Source organism: Lissotriton helveticus, chromosome 2_1, assembly GCF_964261635.1.
Source record: "Lissotriton helveticus chromosome 2_1, aLisHel1.1, whole genome shotgun sequence".
Classification (NCBI taxonomy): Eukaryota; Metazoa; Chordata; class Amphibia; order Caudata; family Salamandridae; genus Lissotriton; species Lissotriton helveticus.
The window spans coordinates 155,929,158-155,948,344 of record NC_136059.1 but is presented as its reverse complement, the minus strand read 5'-3'; the positions used below and the strand labels follow the sequence as shown (position 1 = coordinate 155,948,344).

Below are 19,187 nucleotides of genomic sequence, written 5' to 3'. Positions count from 1 at the left end.
AGTGATGTCACTGACCATGTCATGAATGATGTAATATGTGACGTTATCAGTAGTGCATTGCGGAGGCACGATTTATAGTTAGCTGAACTAACTATAACGGGGGAATTTCTATGGTTTTGTATGAGTGAAATGTCCAACTAACTATAACGTCCCTGAAACCTATGTTTTTTTCAGTGAATTTCTAAGGTTTTTTAAATGCTAATTTCTAACTATAACGTGATTGAAACCTATGGTTTTTTCAGTGAATTTCAATGCTTTTATAAATGCTAATTTATAACTGTAACTTGCCTGAAACCTATGGTTTTTTCAGTGAATTTCAATGGTTTTTTAAATGATAATTTCTAACTATGCCTACAAAGTTAGGACATGTGAAGAAAGAGGAAGAAAAGCGCAGCATGAAGCAAGACAAATGCAGAAAGAGGCAACAGTCCAGAAAAGTGCAAGAAGAAGCAAGAGATGTGCCGAAAGAACCAACAGAGGAGCAGAAAGTCCTCCGGTGCCCCAACATTTTTAGTGACGGGTACTGGTGGTAACTGACTCTGAATAACCAGGACCGGAGCCAGTGCTATGCTATAAGCCACTTAGAATACAGTGAAAACACCTACATACACTAGGGAACACCATGAGTTGGGGTACCCCTGTAATAAGCAGGACCTCCTCTGTATTTGCCATGAGTTAGTGCCTGGGTCATTGCATGAGTACATGGGTAGTGACTGGATTTTTAGAGTGCTGTAAGGACAGTGCATGGTGATTGTATAACTGCTTGGGTTTTGGCGGAGTGATTGGATAACTACATGATGCTGGATGACTGATTTGAGGAGTTCATGGATAGTGACAGAGGGATTTCTATAGTGCATGGGTACAAGCTGGGTAATTGGAGGAATGAATCAGTACTGTGTAGGTGGATAGAGGTCTGCATGGGTAGTGCACAGGGGACTGTAGCAGTGCATGTGTTAGTGTCTGGGTCGCTCCATGAGTACATGGGTACTGACTGGAAGATTAGAGTACTGCAAGGAGAGTGCATGGTGAATTTATAAGTGCCTGGGTTTTGGCGGAGTGATTGGATAAGTACATGGTGCTCGCTGGGTGATTGGAGGAGTGCATGGGTAGTGACAGGGCAATGGCTGGACTGCATGGGTACTGCACAGGGTATTGTAGCAGTGCATGAGTTAGTGCATGGGTCATTGCATGAGTACATGGGTAGTGACTGGTTGATTAGAGTGCTGCAAGGAGAGTGCATGGTGAATTTATAAGTGCTTGGGTTTTGGTGGAGTGATTGCATGAGTACAGACAAGTCATATCAGGCCCCACTCCCTCCCTTCAACACTGTGCAAACGCGCTCCCTATCGGGTTTTAATTTGGGTGATTAATTCCCCTTGAATCCTGAGCGTCCCTGTGGACCAACTAGCCCACCATGTACCTCTAGTAAGCGCCACAGAGCAGCGTTGCAGAGAGGTGGTCCGAAGCCACGCCCTTTTTTACACCTCTCTGCAACACAACTCTGTGGCGCATACTGGACGTACCTGGTGGGCTAGTTGGGCCCCAGGGACCCTCAGGATTCAAGGGGACTTAATTTCCCAAATTAAAACGTGCCACAGGGCGTGTTTGCACACTTGTCACATCAGGCCACGCCCCTCCCTGCACCACTGTGCAAACGCACCCCCTGGTGCATTGTAAATTGGGGATTAAGTCCCCTTGAGTCCTGAGGGTCCCTGGGGGCCAACTAACCCACCAGCTACCTCCAGTAAGCGCCACAGAGCTGCGTTGCAGAGTGGTGTAAAAAGGGGGCGTTGCCTTGGACCACCTCTCTGCAAGGCAGCTCCCTGGCGCTTACTAGAGGTACCTGGTGGGCTAGTTGGTCCCCAGGACCCTCAGGATTCAATGGGACTTAATCCCCCAACTTAAAACGGGCCACGGGGCGCGTTTGCACAGTGGTGCAGGGAGGGGGGCCTGATGAGACAAGTGTGCAAATGCGCCCTGTGGCGCATTTTAAGTTAGGGAATTAAGTCCCCTTGAATCCTGAGGGTCCCTGAGAGCCAACTAGCCCACCAGGTACCTCCAGTATGCACCAGGGAGCTGCGTTGCAGAGAGGTCTTCAGAGGCCAAGCCCCTTTTTACACCTCTCTGCAATGCAGCTTTGGCGCTTGCTCAAGGTACCTGGAGGGCTAGTTGGCCCGCAGAGACTTTCAGGATTGAAGGAGACTTAATCCCCCAATGTACAATGTACCAGGGGGTGCATTTGCCCACTTGGTATGTCAGGCCCCGCCCCCTCCCTGCACTACTGTGCATATGCGCCCCCTGGCGCTTTGTAAATTGGGGAATTAATTCCCCATGAGTCCTGAGGGTCCCTGGGGACCAACTAGCCTATCAGGTACCTCCAGTAAGCGCCACAGAGCTGTATTGCAGAGCGGTGTAAAAAGGGGCGTGGCCTCTGAACCTCTCTGCAACGCAGCTCCCTGGCGCAAACTGGAGGTACCTGGTGGGCTAGTTGGTCCCGGGGGACCTCAGTGATATGATATGATAAAGAAACTTATACAGCGCACGTTCACCAACGGTTTCTTGGCGCTTTCAGGACACGCAGGGGACAGGCCTGCAAGGGAGAGACGTTAATTATAGGCTTGGGCAAATAACCAAGTCTTCAAAGCTCTCCTTAACGAGTGGTAGGAGGGGATGAGACGAAGATCAGAGGGGAGGGCATTCCAAAGACGAGGAGCTTGCGAGGCAAATCTTAGTACCCCCAACTTTTTGTGTTTGAAAGAGCAGGCAGACAGTAGATTAGAGCCTGAGGAGCGGAGGACTCGGGAGGGGATGTAGCGGTGAAGGCGAGAAGCAATGAAGGCCGGACCTTGATGGGAGAGGGCCTGGTAAATCAAGCAGCCCACCTTGAAGAGGCTGCGCTCGACTACCGGGAGCCAGTGCAGGCTCTTCAGAAGGGGCTTAGCAGAGCTAGACCTAGGTTGTCCAAAGATCAGTCTGGCAGCTTGATTTTGGATGAGTTGGAGTTAATGAGATTGGTAGGCAGGGATACCAATATACAGTGAGTTTACGTAGTCGATTCGAGAAATTACTAAACCCCGCGTAACTTGGACTAGGGCTTCATGGGTGAGGAATCTACTGATTTTTCCGATGCGGCGGAGATGGAAAAAGCATGCCGACATCACGGATTTAACTTGAGGTCTCATGGATAGATCCTTACTGATGGTGACTCCTAGGCTTTTAACCAAGTTAACCGGGCAAGGAGCACTACCCAGCGAGTGGGGCCAGAAATAAGAGTTCCAGGGGTTACCCGGGGGCCCAGTGAGAACCAGCTCAGTCTTATCCGGGTTTAGCTTGAGCTGGTTAGCGTTCATCCAACTGCTGATGTACGTCATGGTCGACTGAACGTTCTCAATGGAGGTGGGAGAAGAGTCAATATTAAAGATGAGCTGGAAGTCATCCGCATAATTGAAGATGACCACCGGCATTTTCCGCAGTTCGGAGATGAGGGGAAGGATGTAAAGATTAAATAGCAGCGGAGAAAGGGAAGAGCCCTGAGGGACCCCACAGGTGAGGTCCTTGGCTTCAGACATGAAAGTAGCAAGACGAACCGCTTGCTTACGATCTTGTAGAAATGAAGCTAGCCATATAAGCAGGGTGCCCCGGATGCCGGCGTTCTCGACCCGTTCAAGAAGGATGGAGTGATCGACGGTGTCGAACGCCACCGACAAATCCAGGAGCACCAGGGCCTGAGATATGTTTTGGTAAGCCCCCTGTCTAAGTTCGTCGTGGACTGCCACGACAATAGATTCGGTGGAATGCTGGGGTCTAAATCCAGCCTGATGTGAGTCTAGGAACTGAGAACTTTCTACAAAAGAGCCAAGGCAGTTGGAAACATGGGCCTCTAAGAGTTTGCCTAGGAAAGGGAGCAAGGATATTGGGCGGAAGTTGCTCAGGACCGCCGGGTCCGCCCCAGGTTTTTTGAGAACAGGCGCGACATCTGCTGATTTGAATGAGTTAGGGACCACCCCCGAGCAGAGAGAGTTGTTAAGCAAAAAAAGAGGTGCATCAGGGAGATTAAGGAAGATCTTATGAGTGATGTGAGCGGGACAGCTGTCCGCAGGTGAACCAGAACGGACTTTGCTGAGGAGTGAAAAAAACATTTCTTCTGTAATCAGAGGGAAATTCAGGAATGAAGAGGTATTGGCCAGGATACAGCCTGGATTAAAACTCGGGTCTGGTTTCGGAATGCTAGCTTTAATTTTGACTATCTTCTCCACAAAATAATTGTTAAGGGAGTCGCAAAGAGACTGAGATGAGGAAGGCATAATGGTGATGCGGTCAGGTTTGGCAAGTTCATCGACTATGGAGAAAATGTCTTTCGATTTGTTGGAAGAATTAAGAATTTTATCAGAATAATGCTTAGTTTTGGCCCCAAGGATGGCTGATTTATAATCTTTCAGAGCAGCAAGAAAAGTGAGTTTCTTAAGAGAGCAGTAATCCAATCTCCACTTGCGCTCAGTTTGTCGAAGATCAAGCTTCATATCTTTCAGGTCCTTGGAGAACCATAGCTGAGCATCGTGGGGGTGTTTATTCTTAAGTTTTTTCAGGGGAGCAAAGGTGTCCCGGGCTTCAGCAAGCCAGGTGTGAATATTTTCGGGCTGGGCATGGACAAGGGAAATGAATTCCCCCACCTACAACGTGCCAATGAGCGTGTTTGCTGGGTGCTGTGAGGCCCCCCTCCTTTTAAATTATTTTGTGCCCTGGGAATCCCATCTCCCAAGGCCTGCTTTTAATTTATTTTTTTAAAACAGGAAGGGGGCCTCGCTGGCCACCTACTGAGGTCAATTTCGGCACCGGGGACCCCATCCCCTGGGGCAATGCCATATTTTGATTATTTTTGTTTAATTCTTTTTGAAGGAGGGAGGCTGCTTAACCCCCCTCCTAAGCCTTCAAGTGGCCCCAGGGACCCCATCCCCCGGGTCTGTGCCTCATTTTTTTCTTTTTCTTTTTTGAATTCATTGATGGAGGAGGGCCGTGTGCCCCCTCCTAAGCCACTCATGGCCCCAGGGACCCCATCTCCGGGGCCTGGCCTTTCCGTTGGGGACCGGGGGGTCCCCAATTCCCCCCCCGGTCCCGCCGGCTTCCCGCCTCCTGCGGGAGCCGGCATTGCTTTTCCACAAGGGGAGCTGCTAACATGCAGCTTCCCTTGTGGAAAAGCAATGTGGTTTGGATTTTGAAAGCAAGAGCAGGAAAGCTGCTCTCGCTTACAAAATCCAAACCAGAGTTTGCTATGACAGGGCGGGAGCCGCACAGCTCCCATCCTGCCATAGCAAACAGCAGTGTCCCGGGGGTGAGCACCCCGGGACACTACAGGAGCTGGCCCTGGGGGATGGCGGTCCGCAGGGCCATGAAGGGCTCCAGGAGGGGGGCCGCGCAGCCCCCCTACCACCAAGTGCACAGCCCCGGGGGAGGTGGTGGTCCCCGGGGCTCGAGGGTCCGTAACGGACCCAGGCATTTGTATTTTAGTGCCCCGGGGAGGTGGCGGTCCCGTGGAGTGTGGGGCGGCTTGAGTCCCCCACGCAGGTTTATTTATTTACTTTTAAAAGCCCCGGGGGGGGGGGGCTGTTCCCGGGCAGCAGGGGGGCCGTGGCCCCCTCGCAAATAATTAATAAAAGCCCCAGGGGTGGCAGTCCCCAGGGTTTGGGGGACCCTTGAAGGCCCCCCAGACATTGAAAAATTAGCCCTGTGGGGTGGCGGTCCATGGGGCTGAGGGGGGCTGTGTGCCCTCCCGCAACTCATACATCTTGCTCCAGGGAGGTGGTGGTCCCCGGGCAGTTTGGGAACACATTTTTTTCAGTACCCCCAGGACCTGGCCCACCCGAAGTTTCCATACAACAAAATGCAGGAGCCCGCTCTTCAGTTTTTTATTTTCTCGTCCGGATTCGCCACCCCAGCACGAATTCGGCAGATTTTTTTTTTTAATGCTTTTTTTGGCCCTGGGGGTCCTTGTGGGACCCCCTGAGCAGGCCTAGGGGTCAGGGTGTTTCTACACTGCCCCCTTTTCTTTTTTTTCACCTTTGTTTTTCTGTTTTCTTGTGACTCGGTTCTACCGATTCACAAGATGGCTGACAACACTTCTTGGTTTGGAGTGTTGGCAGCCAATTAGAATGAAGCTCGTGGTCGGGAGGGTTTGCGCATCCTCCGCGCCCCTAGATATCGAGATTTGTTTTTTTCCAATTTCTCAGTAACTACTGAACGGATTTCTTTTTGCCAAATTTGGTGTAATTCCATTCAGCAGTTCGGGCTATAGCCTTGGCTAAAGTTTCCTATGGGAAATTGATTTAATGACTCTTATTTTTTGAATTTCTCAGCAGCTTACTGAACGGATTTACACCATTTAAAAAAAGGTTGCTTTCTTAACCAAGAGCTACCTTTTTGCCAAATTTCGTGTGATTCCGTTCAGCAGTTCGGGCTGTAGCCTTGGCTAAAATTTCCTACGGAAATTAACATGGAGAAAACCCTTTTTGGGACTCCCCTTTTTTCTCAGCCCCCACTTGACGAATCACCCCCAAACTTTCAAGATAGGAGCTGACCTAGATGAAACATTTTTTGGGAGAACTTTGCGAAGAATCGTCAAACAACGCCAAAGTTATTAGCAAATCAAAAAACACTTTTCCTATGGAAACTAGGTTCTAACTTTAACTACCTATTGGCGACCTCCAGCAGGTTATATATATATATATAATACATTGCAAGCTATGGTTAGCACCATAATTCATATGTCGCACAACAGGTACACAAACAATAACTTGCTCACATAATGCAATGCATATACCTCTCTGTGCACTGTCTCCCTCTCCACTTAGGTTCTGTTGTCACAGGCTCTGTGTCTTTGTCTTTCACAGACATTCCTCGGCATGTAACCTCTAACTGTTTCTTTCTCTGCTCTGTCCCTCGCTGCCTCTCTATCTAAGAGACTCTCCCTAACTCTACCCTTCCTTCATCTCTCCCTCCCTCTCTCGCCCTAAGATCCTGCTGCAGCCCTGACTGGCTGTCTCTGTAATGAGTCTTGTCTGTCTCTCTCTTTCTCTCCTTTGCTTCTGTACCTCACAGGCTCTCTCTGCCTCCATCCCTCCCTCTCTCTTCCCCCACCCCCGGAACCCACCTCTCTCTCACACTCTCTCTCTTTCTTCTCTCTCTCTCTCTCTTTCCTCTGTCTCTCCTTTGCTTCCGTACCTCACTGGCTCTCTCTGCCTCTCCCGTCTCCCTCCCTCCCTCCATCTCTCTCTCCCCCCCCCCCAAAGGACCCCGCTGCAGCCCTGACTGGCTGTGTGCAGTCTGTCTCTATATGTGTCAGCCTCTCTCTGTCTCTCTCTCCTCTGTCTCTCCTCTGCTTCCGCACCTCACAGCCTCTCTCTGCCTCTGCCTCTCAGTCTCCCCCCCCCCCCACCGACCGCTGCAGCCCTGACTGGCTGTGTGCAGTCTATCTCTACATGTGTCAGCCTCTCTCTGTCTGTCTGTCTCTCTCTCTCTCTCTCTCTCCTCTCTCCTCTGCTTCTGTACCTCTCTGCTTCTTCCATCTCCCTCCCTTTATCCCTCTCTCCCCCCCCCCCCTCCCCTCTGCAGCCCCGACTGGCAGTGTGCAGTCTGTCTATATATGTGTCAGCCTCTCTCTCTCCTCTGCTTCCGTACCTCACTGGCTCTCTCTGCCTCTTCTGTCTCCCTCCCTCCATCCCTCTCTCTCCCCCCGGGACCCCGCTGCAGCCCTGACTGGCTGTGCACAGACTCTGCCTCTCAGAGGCGGTCACGTCAGAGCAGCGGCGGCGGGAGGGGCGCGGGTGGGGGCGGTGATTGCGCAGCCCCTCTGCATTGCCAGGGATGCTGCTGCTGCTGCTGCTGCCAGGGGGGGCCAGGGAGGAGAAGAGCCGCCGGAGCGCTGCTTGCGAGGAACAGGGCAGACCGTGCCCCGGGGGGTGATGGCGAGCGTGTCTCTGGTGTGATTTACCAGGGGTTTGTGCCAAGACACCCCGCGCCCGGCGCCAGGAGGCAGGTACCAGCCCCCGGAGGAAGGTGAGGAGGGAGGGGCCTGGCTCAGGCCAGGTGTGGGGCGGAGGTCGCTGCTGCGGGGAGGGGGGATGCTGACAGGTACCAGCGAGGGGGCGGCGTTGAGAGGTGATGGGCAGGTGAGGGTGGTGAGGACGGGCAGGTGATTTTGGGAAGGGACAGCGCGTGATTGGCGGAAGGGCACTGGCGGTGCATGGCTGGGGGGGGGGGTGATATGAAGGGCGGAGGGTGACGGGGGTGGGTGAGTCTGCCAGGGGCGTCGGTGATGGGGAGACGTCAGGAGGCCTGCAGGAAGAAAGGATGGCGAGGTGATTGTGGGAGGGGAGCCGGGCACGTGACGGTGAGAGGATGACAATATTGCAAGTGATGGGGCAGGTGGAAATAGCGGTGGGGCAGAGGTGGACGGCTGGGCAGAGGGGTGATGATAACAAGGCCGGCGGCTGTCAAAGTCCTTGATGATGGCTGTGGTGCGCAGGGCGCGGTGGAGGGTACATGGACGGTGGTGTAGTGGTCGTGTTGGTGGGGGCTGTGGTGAATGTTGGCGAAGATGGTTATGTTATGATACGTCATGTTTTGTTACGTTACGCCATATTGGGCTATGCTGTGGTTTATTTCTGTAGCGCCTCTGCCGCCCAAGGACTTCTGGTGGGTGGACTCTGGGCGGGAGGGGGGAGGAATGCGCTCCGATGTGTTTGTGGTTTCTTTTTCTGGCCCAGGCCGCCCCTTCTGCTGACGGAGCAGGGCGCCTCTGCCACAAGCTCTCGTTGCCAGGGATTCTGTTTTTAGTGCGTGTTTCTGTACGGTTGTAATGTGGTTGTGTGTATAATGTCGTGTGACTGTATCGTGTTAGTATACTGTGTGAGTGTAGCGTGTGTGTGTTGGTGTATACAGTGTGTGTGTATGTATCCGTGCCTGTGTGCAGTATGTAAATGATGGGAGTGTATAATGTGTGAAGGATGTTGGTATATCACGTGTATAGTAGATGTGTATGTTTTAAGTATGAACAGTTAGCGTGTTTATACGGTATTTGTGTTGTGCATGTTTAGAGAATGAGTGTGTTGTGTATCAATGTGTTTTTTTGTATCTATGTGTGTGTTACGTTAGTGTGTGTGTGTAAGGGGGACTGCACCAGTGAGTGTAACGGGGCATTGTTTGTGTATGTGTGTATCTGTGTGTCAGTGAGTGTGTGTGTACGTATGGGCTATGCACGTATTACTGCGTGTATCTGTCTGAATACCAGTATTTGAAGGTGCATTCTGTGTGTGTTGTACATATGTGCTGAACTGTGTTGCATCAGTGTGCATGCTTGAGTGCATCTTTGTTTGTGGTGTCCGTGTGAGTGGAGTGTGTGAAGAGTGTGCATTGTGTTTGGTGTGTGTAAGCTGCATCTCTGTCGGTGTTGTGTGTGTGATATGATGTGTGTATATTGTGTGTCATTGTGTGTACTGTGTTTGTGTTTCATGTTTGTATAGTAGGTATGTTTTTGTGTTTAGAATTTATATTTTTTGTATTGTGCAGGTCTGTGGTTGCTGTGTGCATGTACATAGTGTGAGATGATTATGTATTAGTTGGTGTATGTGTGCCTGTGATTGCTAATGTGTGAGAGCATTATTGTTGGTACATCAGTGCGTGTGGGGGTTCATTGTGCATGTGTGTTTCTGTGTATCAATGAGTATTGTATGTATGTGCATTTGTGTGTATGCATCTATCTATCCATCCGTGTTTGAATGTGTATTCTGTGGCTGTACATGCATCTGTGTATCAATCTTTGTATCTGTTGTATTGTATTGTAATTGCATTTATATAGCGCTTACTACCCCTGACGAGGAGTCAAAGTGCTTTTTCAGTGAGTAGCATTCTACTCCGGGACCCATAAAAGATTAGTGTTGAAAATTAGTATAGTGAAATATGAAGTCATTTGGTGGTGGATATTATCAGTTATTTGGATAGAGAAGGAAAGAGGTTTGTATTTATGTAGCGCTTGCTATCCCTGATGGGGTTTTGAAGAGCTTTTTTGGCGAGTAGCACGTTACTCTGGAACCCATAAGGATTAGTGTTGAATTAGTATAGTGAAATATGAAAGTAATTTGAATGGTGGATATGTTAGTCAGTTTTTTGGATTGTGAAGGGTTGGGGAGAGGTAGAAAAGGGAAAAAGGTTCACATTTATATAGCACTTGTAACCCTGATGGAGTGTTGAAGCAGTTTATTGGCGAGTAGCAGCTACTCTGGAACCCATAAAGGATTCGTGGTGAATTAGTATAGTGGAATATGACATTTGAGAAGTAAACATGTATGTGTGTGTGTGTGTGTGTGTATAAGCGTTAGTGTGTATGTATGAATATCAGAGTGTGTCTGTGTGTGTGTAAATTTGTGTGTGTCTGCGCATGCACGTGTTTACCTCTGATGCTCATTTATGTCTGTCCGGATTTGGCTCACAGACCCCTATTACGGTTGGCTGTGGTGTGGTCCACTGCTCACGTCTGCCCGTGTTTGGCTCACAGACCCCATCTTACTCTTTTCTGCAGTGTGGTCCACTGCTCACGTTTGCCTGTGGTTGGCTCACAGTCCTCTGTTACGTTTTGCTGTGGTGTGGTCCACTGCTCACGTCTGTCTGTGCTTGGGTCAGGGGCCCCCATTACAGTTGGCTGTGGTGTGGTCCACTAATGCTAATGCTTGGCTCCAGACCCCTTATTACGGTTTGCTGTGGTATGGCCCAGTGCTCAAATCTTCCTGTGGTTGGCTCACAAACTCGTCTTAGGTTTGCTGTGGTGTGGTCCACTGCTCACATTTGACCCCAGTTACAGTTGGCTGTGATGTGGTCCACTGCTCATGTCTGCTAATGATTGGCTCCAGACCCCATGCTACGGTTTGCTGTGATATGGTCCAGTACTCACATGTGCCTCTGGTTGGCTCACAGACCCCGTCTTATGGTTTGCTGTGTTGTGGTCCACTTCTCACGTCTCATTGTGCTTAGCTCGATGACTCCTGTTACAGTTGGCTGTGGTTTCATCCACTGCTCACGTCTGCCTGTGCTTGGCTTGCAGACCACTGTTACTGTTGGTTGTGGTGTGGTCCACTGCTGACATCTGTTTGTAGCTGGCTCACAGATCCCTGTTACCGTTGGCTGTGGTGTGGTCCACTGCTCACGTCTGCCTGTGCTTGGCTTGCAGACCACTGTTACGGTTGGTTGTGGTGTGGTCCACTGCTGACATCTGTTTGTAGCTGGCTCACAGACCCCTGTTACCGTTGGCTGTGGTGTGGTCCACTGCTCACATCTGCTTGTGGTTGGCTCACAGACCCCTATTGGCTGTGGTGTGGTCCACTGCTCATATCTGCTTGTGGTTGGCACAAAGGCCCCTTTCATGATTGGGTGTGGTGTGTGGTCCACTGCTCATGTCTGTGTGTGCTTTGGTCAAGGACCCCTGTTACGGTTGGCTCACAGTTGACGTTGGCTTGTGGTTGGCTCACAGATCCTGTGTTACGGTTGGCTGTGGTGTGGTCCTCTGCCCACGTCTGCCTGTGCTGGGTCACAGACACAGACCCCGTATTACGGTTTCCTGTGGTGTGGTCCACTGCTCACATTTGCCTGTGGTTGGTTCACAGACCCTCATGTTACAGTTTGCTGTGGTGTGGTCCACTGCTCACGTCTGACCCTGCTTGGCTCACAAACCCCTGTTACAGTTGGTTATGGTCCACTGCTCAGGTCTCCCTGTGGTTGGCTCCAGACCCCGTGTTACGGTATCCTGTGGTTTAGTGCTCACATCTGCCCATGCTAGTCTCACAGACCCCTTTTACGGTTGGATGTGGCATGGTCCACTGCTCATATCTGCCCGTGCTTGGCTCATAGATACCATGTTACGATTCGCTGTGGTGCGGTCCATTGCTCACTTCTGCCTGTGGTTGGCTCACAGACCCCTGCTACTGTTGGTTGTGGTGTGGTCCACTGCTTACGTCTGCCTGTGGTTGGCTCACAGATCCTGTGTAACAGTTGGCTGTTGTGTGGTACACTGCAGCCCTGTTATGGTTGTTTGTGGTGTTTGGTCCACTGCTCACGTCTGCAAGTGCTTGAGTCACAGGCCCCTGTTATGGTTCCTTGTGGCTTGGTCCACTTCTCACGTCTGACTGTGCTTGGCTCACAGACCCCTGTAATGGTACGCCGTGGTATGGTCCACTGCTCACGTCTGCATGTTGTTGGCTCACATACCCCTGCTACAGTTGGCTGTGGTGTAGTCCACTGCTCATGTCTGCCCGAATTTGGCTCACAGACCCCGGTTACTGTAGGCTGTGGTGTGGTTCACTGCTTACGTCTGCTCGTGCTTGCTTTACAATCCCCTGTTACGGTTGGCTGTGGTTTGGTCCACCGCTCATGTCTGCCCATGCTTGGCTCACAGACCCTGTCTTACGGTTTCCTGTGGAGTGGTCCACTGCTCCCGTTTGCCCATGCTTTGCTCACAGACCCCGTTTGATGGTTTGCTGATCACGTCTGCTTGTGGTTGGTTCACAGTCCTCTGTTGCAGTTTGCTGTGGTAGGGTCCACTGCTCACGTCTGCCCGTGCTTGGCTCCAAACCCCGTGTTACGGTTTGCTGTGGTATGGTCCACTGCTCACGTCTGCCCTTGCTTTGCTCACTGACCCCTGTTACAGTTGCTGGGGTTTTGTCCCCTGCTCAGGTCTGCTTATGCTTGACTCACAGACCCTGTCTTACGGTTTCCTGTAGTGTGTTGTCCACTGCTCATGTTTGCCCGTGCTTCGCTCACAGACCCAGTGTTACAATTTGCTGTGGTGTGGTCCACTGCTCACGCCTGCTTGTGGTTGGCTCACAGACCCCTGTTGGCTGTGGTGTGGTCCACTGCCCTCGCCTGCTTGCAGTTGGCTCACAGACCCCTGTTGGCTGTGATGGGGTCCACTGCTCACATCTGCCTGTGGTAGGTTCACAGTCCTCTGTTACGGTTGGCTGTGATGTGGTTCACTGCTCACATCTGCCAGTGCTAGGCTTCCAGATCCATGTTGGCTGTTGCGTGGTTCACTGCTAACGTCTGCTTGTGGTTGGCTCACAGACCCCTGTTGGCGGTGGTGTGGTCCACTGTTCATGCCTGCTTGTGGTAGGCACACAGACCCCTGTTGGCTGTTGTGTGGTCCCCTGCTCACGCCTTCTTGTGGTTGGTTTACAGACCCCTGTTACGGTTGGCTGTGGTGTGGTTCACTGCTCGTGTCTGCCTGTGCTAGGCTCACAGACCCCTGTTACGGTTGGCTGTGGTGTGGTCCACTGCTCACGCCTTCTTGTGGTTGGCTCACAGACCCCTGTTGGCTGTGGTGTGGTCCACTGCTCACGCCTGCTTGTGGTTGGCTCACAGTCCTCTGTTACGGTTGGCTGTGGTGTGGTTCACTGCTCACGTCTGCCTGTGCTAGGCTAACAGACCCCTATTACGGTTGGCTGTGGTGTGGTCCTCTTCTCACTTCTACCTGTGGTTGGCTCACAGACCCCTGTTGGCTGTGGTGTGGCCCACTGCTCACGCCTGCTTGTGGTTGGCTCACCGACTTCTGTTGGCTGTGATGGGGTCCACTGCTCTCATCTGCCTGTGGTTGGTTCACAGTCCTCTGTTACGGTTAGCTGTGATGTGGTTCACTGCTCACATCTGCCAGTGCTAGGCTGCCCGACCCATGTTGGCTGTTGCGTGGTTCACTGCTTACGCCTGCCTGTGGTTGGCTTACTGACCCCTATTGGCTGTGGTGTGGTCCACTGCTCACACCTGCTTGTGGTTGGCTCACAGACCCCTGTTGGCTGTGGTGTGGTTCCCTGCTCACATCTGCCTGTGGTTGGCTCCCAGACCCTTGTTACGGTTGGCCGTGGTGTGGTCCACTGCTCACGTCTGCCTGTGGTTAACTCACAGACCCCTGTTGGCTGTGGTGTGGTCCACTGCTCACGCCTGCTTGTGGTTGGCACACAGACCCCTGTTGGCTGTGGTGTGGTCCACTGCTCACATCTGCCTGTGGTTGACTCACAGACCCCTGTTGGCTGTGGTGTGGTCCACTGCTCACGCCTGCTTGGCACACAGACCCCTGTTGGCTGTGGTGTGGTCCACTGCTCACGTCTGCTTGTGGTTGGCTCACAGACCCTTTGTTGGCTGTGGTGTGGTCCACTGTTCACGTCTGCTTGTGATTGGCTGTGGTGTGGTCCACGGCTCACGTCTGCTTGTGGTTGGCTCACAGACCGCTGTTCTGGTTGGCTGTGGTGGCGGCGGTGGTATTGTTTTGCTGTGTCAGAGCCTGGGTCCACCCTCGGAGGTCGATGCTGTGTTTTCATCGACGCCTCTGCCATGTGAATGGTCCTAGTGAGGTCACTGCTGTCCTGGGGGATGCTGCGCCCTCACATGTCCACAGGCCCAGGGCTGATGGAGATGCAGAACGTGCAGTGGCAGGTCAGTTAATGGGTCCACCAGGCTTGTGTAAAGCTGTGGCGGTGCACACCAGTCTGTGAATCAGACGTCACCAATATGTAACTATCGATTTATAAGATCTGGGAGCGCTCATTCCCTCTATAAAAGCCTCTCTCTAATTTCCTTATTACATGGGCCTTCTGACCTCTCTAGTTACCTGTAAACAAGAAATCAACTGGCTTTTCATTCTTATGGTCTGATTTGTCTGAAAGAAACTGTGATGAGCAGAAAAAGGATATTTAAAGCATCATGTTTGTTTTTTACATGCATACAGTCATTGCAACAAAAAATAGAATTGTGCCTTTCTCTACACATTTTGAGTCTCAGCATTTTTTAAATGTGAGTTACATTAAACTGATTCTAGAGCTTTTTTTAACGTGTTTACTGTCGCACAAGAATCAGCTTTTATTCTTCTTGTCTTCAATCGTTCTATCTCTTTCATATGAAAAGGTGAGACCCCAAAGATTTAAGCTGTTTCCGAGAAGGGTTATGGCAGACACCTGTATTATAAGGAATAAAATACCCTCTACTCTACTGTATGTGAAAAGGATATTCAGGGCACAAGTCCTAAAAAAAGAAGTGGGGGACGCTGTCACCGGAAGTGACGTCACGGCAGGAAGTGACGTCACAAAAGGTGACTCCGATCTCATCCCGGAGAGGCCAAAAAGGTGAAATCCAGCTGTTTGGCAGGGGGGACGGCGTCCACCCTGTAAAATAAGTGGGGGGACACCGTCCACCCGCGTGGTACCCTGACTCGAGCCCTGAGGATATTACAACTCACCTTCGAGTTCAGTGACCTTATAAAGGACCTCTCCTTTTGGCTTTGTTACTTTGTATAGTAACAGATTTCCTTGGAGACTTGCAAAATCCTTATAATGTACGACAATCTATTGTTTATCTATATGTAATGAGGCCTCTAGCCGTTATTTAGAACTCAAACAGGGTTTCTGAGCGGGTAAAAGGGACATCCTCTGTTGTCATGAAGTGTCACAGAGCCCAGCGGTGTCTGTGCACAGTGGGCCCGGCCTCTGTGCAGCACCTCCGGCGCCCTCCGCGTTGATGTTGTACCTGGCGTCTATGTGAAGATGCTTGGTACATACCATACCAAATATATGGCATGCCACATTGGTGACTGGCCTGCATATGTGATGGGTGGGTGGGGAGGGGGGTACACTACTTTACATCAATGAGATGTTCTGGGCTCACAATGGGATGCAATGCCGGATGTAGAGAGGGCTCGATCATACAACACTGAGGTGTTCTGAGTTCACATTGGGGTGCATTAGTAGATATGGGGGGATTGTACCATATAATATTATGGTGTTCTGTGTTCACATTGGGGTGCATTAGTAGATATAGGGGGGGGGATTGTACCATACAATAGTGAACTGTTCTGAGCGCACATTGGGGTGCACTAATGACTAGGGGCCTCGTTTATGAGGCCGTGCGTCACTTTTACGCCACCGGTGCATCACTTTTTGTCACGCACCAGCAGCGTAAATAATGTGCCTTGTTGCACCATATTTACAAAGTGACGCATCCAGATCTAATGTATGCAAGGGGTGCGTATTGACGCAAGGAAGGGTCGTAGAAGTGACGCAGTGAAATCTATGAGATTTCACTGCGTCACTTTTAGGACGCCGGTGCGTCACTTTTTGTGACGCACCAGCACGTAAATAATGTGCCTTGTTGCACCATATTTACAAAGTGACGCATCCAGGTATAATGTATGCAAGGGGTGCGTATTGACGCAAGGAAGGGTCGTAGAAGTGATTCACTGTGTCACTTTTAGGACGCCGTTGCGTCAAAATCTTGCGCCTGCTTCACAGCAGGCTTAAGACTGACGCAGGCCCTTTCACATGGGGCTTGCCCATGTGAAAGGGCGCATTGCTGGAGTTGCGTCACTTTTGTGACACACTCCAGCAATGCGTCACTTTTGCGCTTACAGATACGCCAGAAATACTGACGTATCTGTAACTCCTTGAGACATGATGCGTCATGCATTAAATATGACGCATCGTTGGTGTCGCAAGGAGTGCGCAGTAAAAAGTGACGCATCGCTGTTTTCACGCAGCGATGCGTCACTTTTCATAAATGAGGCCCCAGGTGTCTAGGACTCTATGATGCAATAGTGAGGTGTACTGAGCCCAGAATGGGGCCCACTGATGGATGTGACAGGGGCTCTACCGTACAACAATATGGTGTTCTGAGCTCCCCCTGGGGCACACTGGGGGAGCGTTTCTGAGCTCACACTCGAGCACACTGGTGGATGTGAATGGTGCTCCACCACACAATAGTCAAGTGTTCTGAGGTCCCAATGGGACACACTGGTGGAATTGGAGGGGGCTCCACCACACAATAGTGAGGTGTTCTGAGCTCACAATGGGGTGAGGAGGTGAGTCTGGAGTGGGCTCTACCATAAGAAAGTGAAACAATCTGAGCTAAGAATGGGGCGACCGTGAGTATGTGGAGCGGGTTGTATTTTACAATTGTGACGTTTTCTGAACTCACAATTGGCCGCACTAATAAACATGCATGCACCTGTCCCATACAATAGTGAGGTGTCCTGAGCTCACAATGGGGTGAAGTGGTGGGTGTGGCGTGGGCTCTTCCATACAATAATGAAATATTCTGAGCTCACAATGGAGTGCTCCAGTGGAAGTGGATGGGGCTCTTCTTTACAATAGTAACGTGTTCTGAACTCACAAAGGTGTGCAACAATAAATGTGGATAGGGCCTGATTGTACAATAGTGAAGTATTCTGTGCTCACAGCGGGGCTCGGCAGTGGAGTGCGCTCTACCATAACATAATAAAATGTTCTGAACTCACAATGGGATGGGCTGCACTGGTGAATGTGGAGAGGTCTATACTTAGGACAGTGAAGCTTTCTGAACTCTCAATTGGCAGCACTAATAAATATGCGTGGATCTGTAACATTCACTACTGAGGTGTTTTGACCTCACACTGAGATGATGTGGTGTATGTGGTGGAGACTCTACCGAACAAAAGTAAAGTGTTGGTGGATGTGGTAGGGACTCTACCGTACAATAGTGAAGTGTTGTGTGCTCACACTGAGACAATGTAGTGGATGTGGTTGGGACTCTACCGTACAATTGTGAAGTGTTCTAAGCTCACACTGAGGCGAGGTGGTGAATGGGACTGTATCATACAATAGTGAGGTGTTCTGACCTCACACTGAGACGAGGTGGTGGATGTAGTGGGGACTCTACCGAACAAAAGTAAAGTGTTGTGCACCCACAATGGGACGAGGTGGTGGATGGGGTGGGGACTCTACCGTACAATAGTGAAGTGTTCTAAGCTCACACTGAGGTGAGGTGGTGGATGGGACTGTACCATACAATAGTGAGGTGTACTGACCTCACACTGAGACGAGGTGGTGGACGTAGTGGGGACTCTACCGAACAAAAGTAAAGTGTTGTGCATCCACAATGGGACGAGGTGGTGGATGGGGTGGGGACTCTACCGTACAATAGTGAAGTGTTCAAAGCTCACACTGAGACGAGGTGGTGGATGGGACTGTACCATACAATAGTGAGGTGTTCTAAGCTCACACTGAGACGAGGTAGTGGATGTGATGGGGACTTTACCGAACAAAAGTAAAGTGTTGTGCACCCACAATGGGGCGAGGTAGTGGATGGGGTGGGGACTCTACCGTACAATAGTGAAGTGTTCTAAGCTCACACTGAGGCGAGGTGGTAGATGGGACTGTACCATACAATAGTGAGGTGTTATGAAATCTCACACTGAGACGAGGTGGTGGATGGGACTGTATCATACAATAGTGAGGTGTTCTGATCTCACACTGAGACGAGGTGGTGGACGTGGTGGGGACTCTACCGAACAAAAGTAAAGTGTTGTGCACCCACAATGGGGTGAGGTGGTGGATGTGGTGGGGGCTCTACCAAACAATAGTGAAATTATCTGAGCTCATAATGGGGCACACCGATGGATGTAGAGGGCGCCCTTTTTTACGATAGTACGTTTTTTCTGAAGTCACAATGGTGCACACTAATAAATGTGGATGGGGCTCTACCATACAATAGTAAAGTGTTGTGTGCTCACACTGAGACAATGTAGTGGATGTGGTTGGGACTCTACCGTACAGTAGTGAAGTGTTCTAAGCTCACACTGAGGCGAGGTGGTGGATGGGACAGTACCATACGATAGTGAGGTGTTCTGACCTCACACTGAGTCGGGGTGGTGGATGTGGTGGGGGCTCTACCAAACAATAGTGAAATTATCTGAGCTCATAATGGGGCACACCGATGGATGTAGAGGGCGCCCTTCTTTACGATAGTGATGTTTTTTCTGAACTCACAATAGTGCGCACTAATAAATGTGGATGGGGCTCTACCATACAATAGTGAAATGTTCTTTGCTCACAATTTGGCGAGGTGGTGGATGTACAAGGGGGGCTCTATCATACAATTAAGGTGTTCTGAGCTCACAATGGGGTGTGCTGGTGGGTGTGGCTGAGACTCTGGATTTGAATAGTGGAGGAGTGTGAACTCATGATGGTGTGCCCTGGGAGATGAGAGCAGCTGCTCTGCATTACACTGGTGAAGTGTTCTGAACTCACAAGAGGATGCACTGGTAGATGTCCGCAGGTTTCCATGAGTGTAGTGAAGTGCTCTGGTTAAGGTTTGGCTATACATAAGGCTATTGGAATTATGCGGCAAGGGAG

The 19,187-nt window shown here is 50.7% G+C and overlaps 1 protein-coding gene across 7 annotated transcripts in view; it reads left to right on the top strand.

Annotated features, from left to right (window-relative positions):
• Window positions 1–19,187, top strand: part of RUSC2 (RUN and SH3 domain containing 2) — a 397,633-nt gene that overhangs the window by 132,305 nt on the left and 246,141 nt on the right. For 3 of the 7 annotated variants that reach the window (XM_078674656.1, XM_078674651.1, XM_078674655.1), the window contains exon 1: window positions 7,863–8,049. The exons of 1 other annotated variant lie outside the window; for it this stretch is intronic. The gene's annotated coding sequence lies outside the window, so the exon portion shown is untranslated. Of the gene's footprint in view, window positions 1–7,828; window positions 8,050–8,340; window positions 8,384–19,187 lie in introns of those variants that run through there. 3 more of the 7 variants (XM_078674657.1, XM_078674654.1, XM_078674653.1) reach the window with 3 other exon arrangements.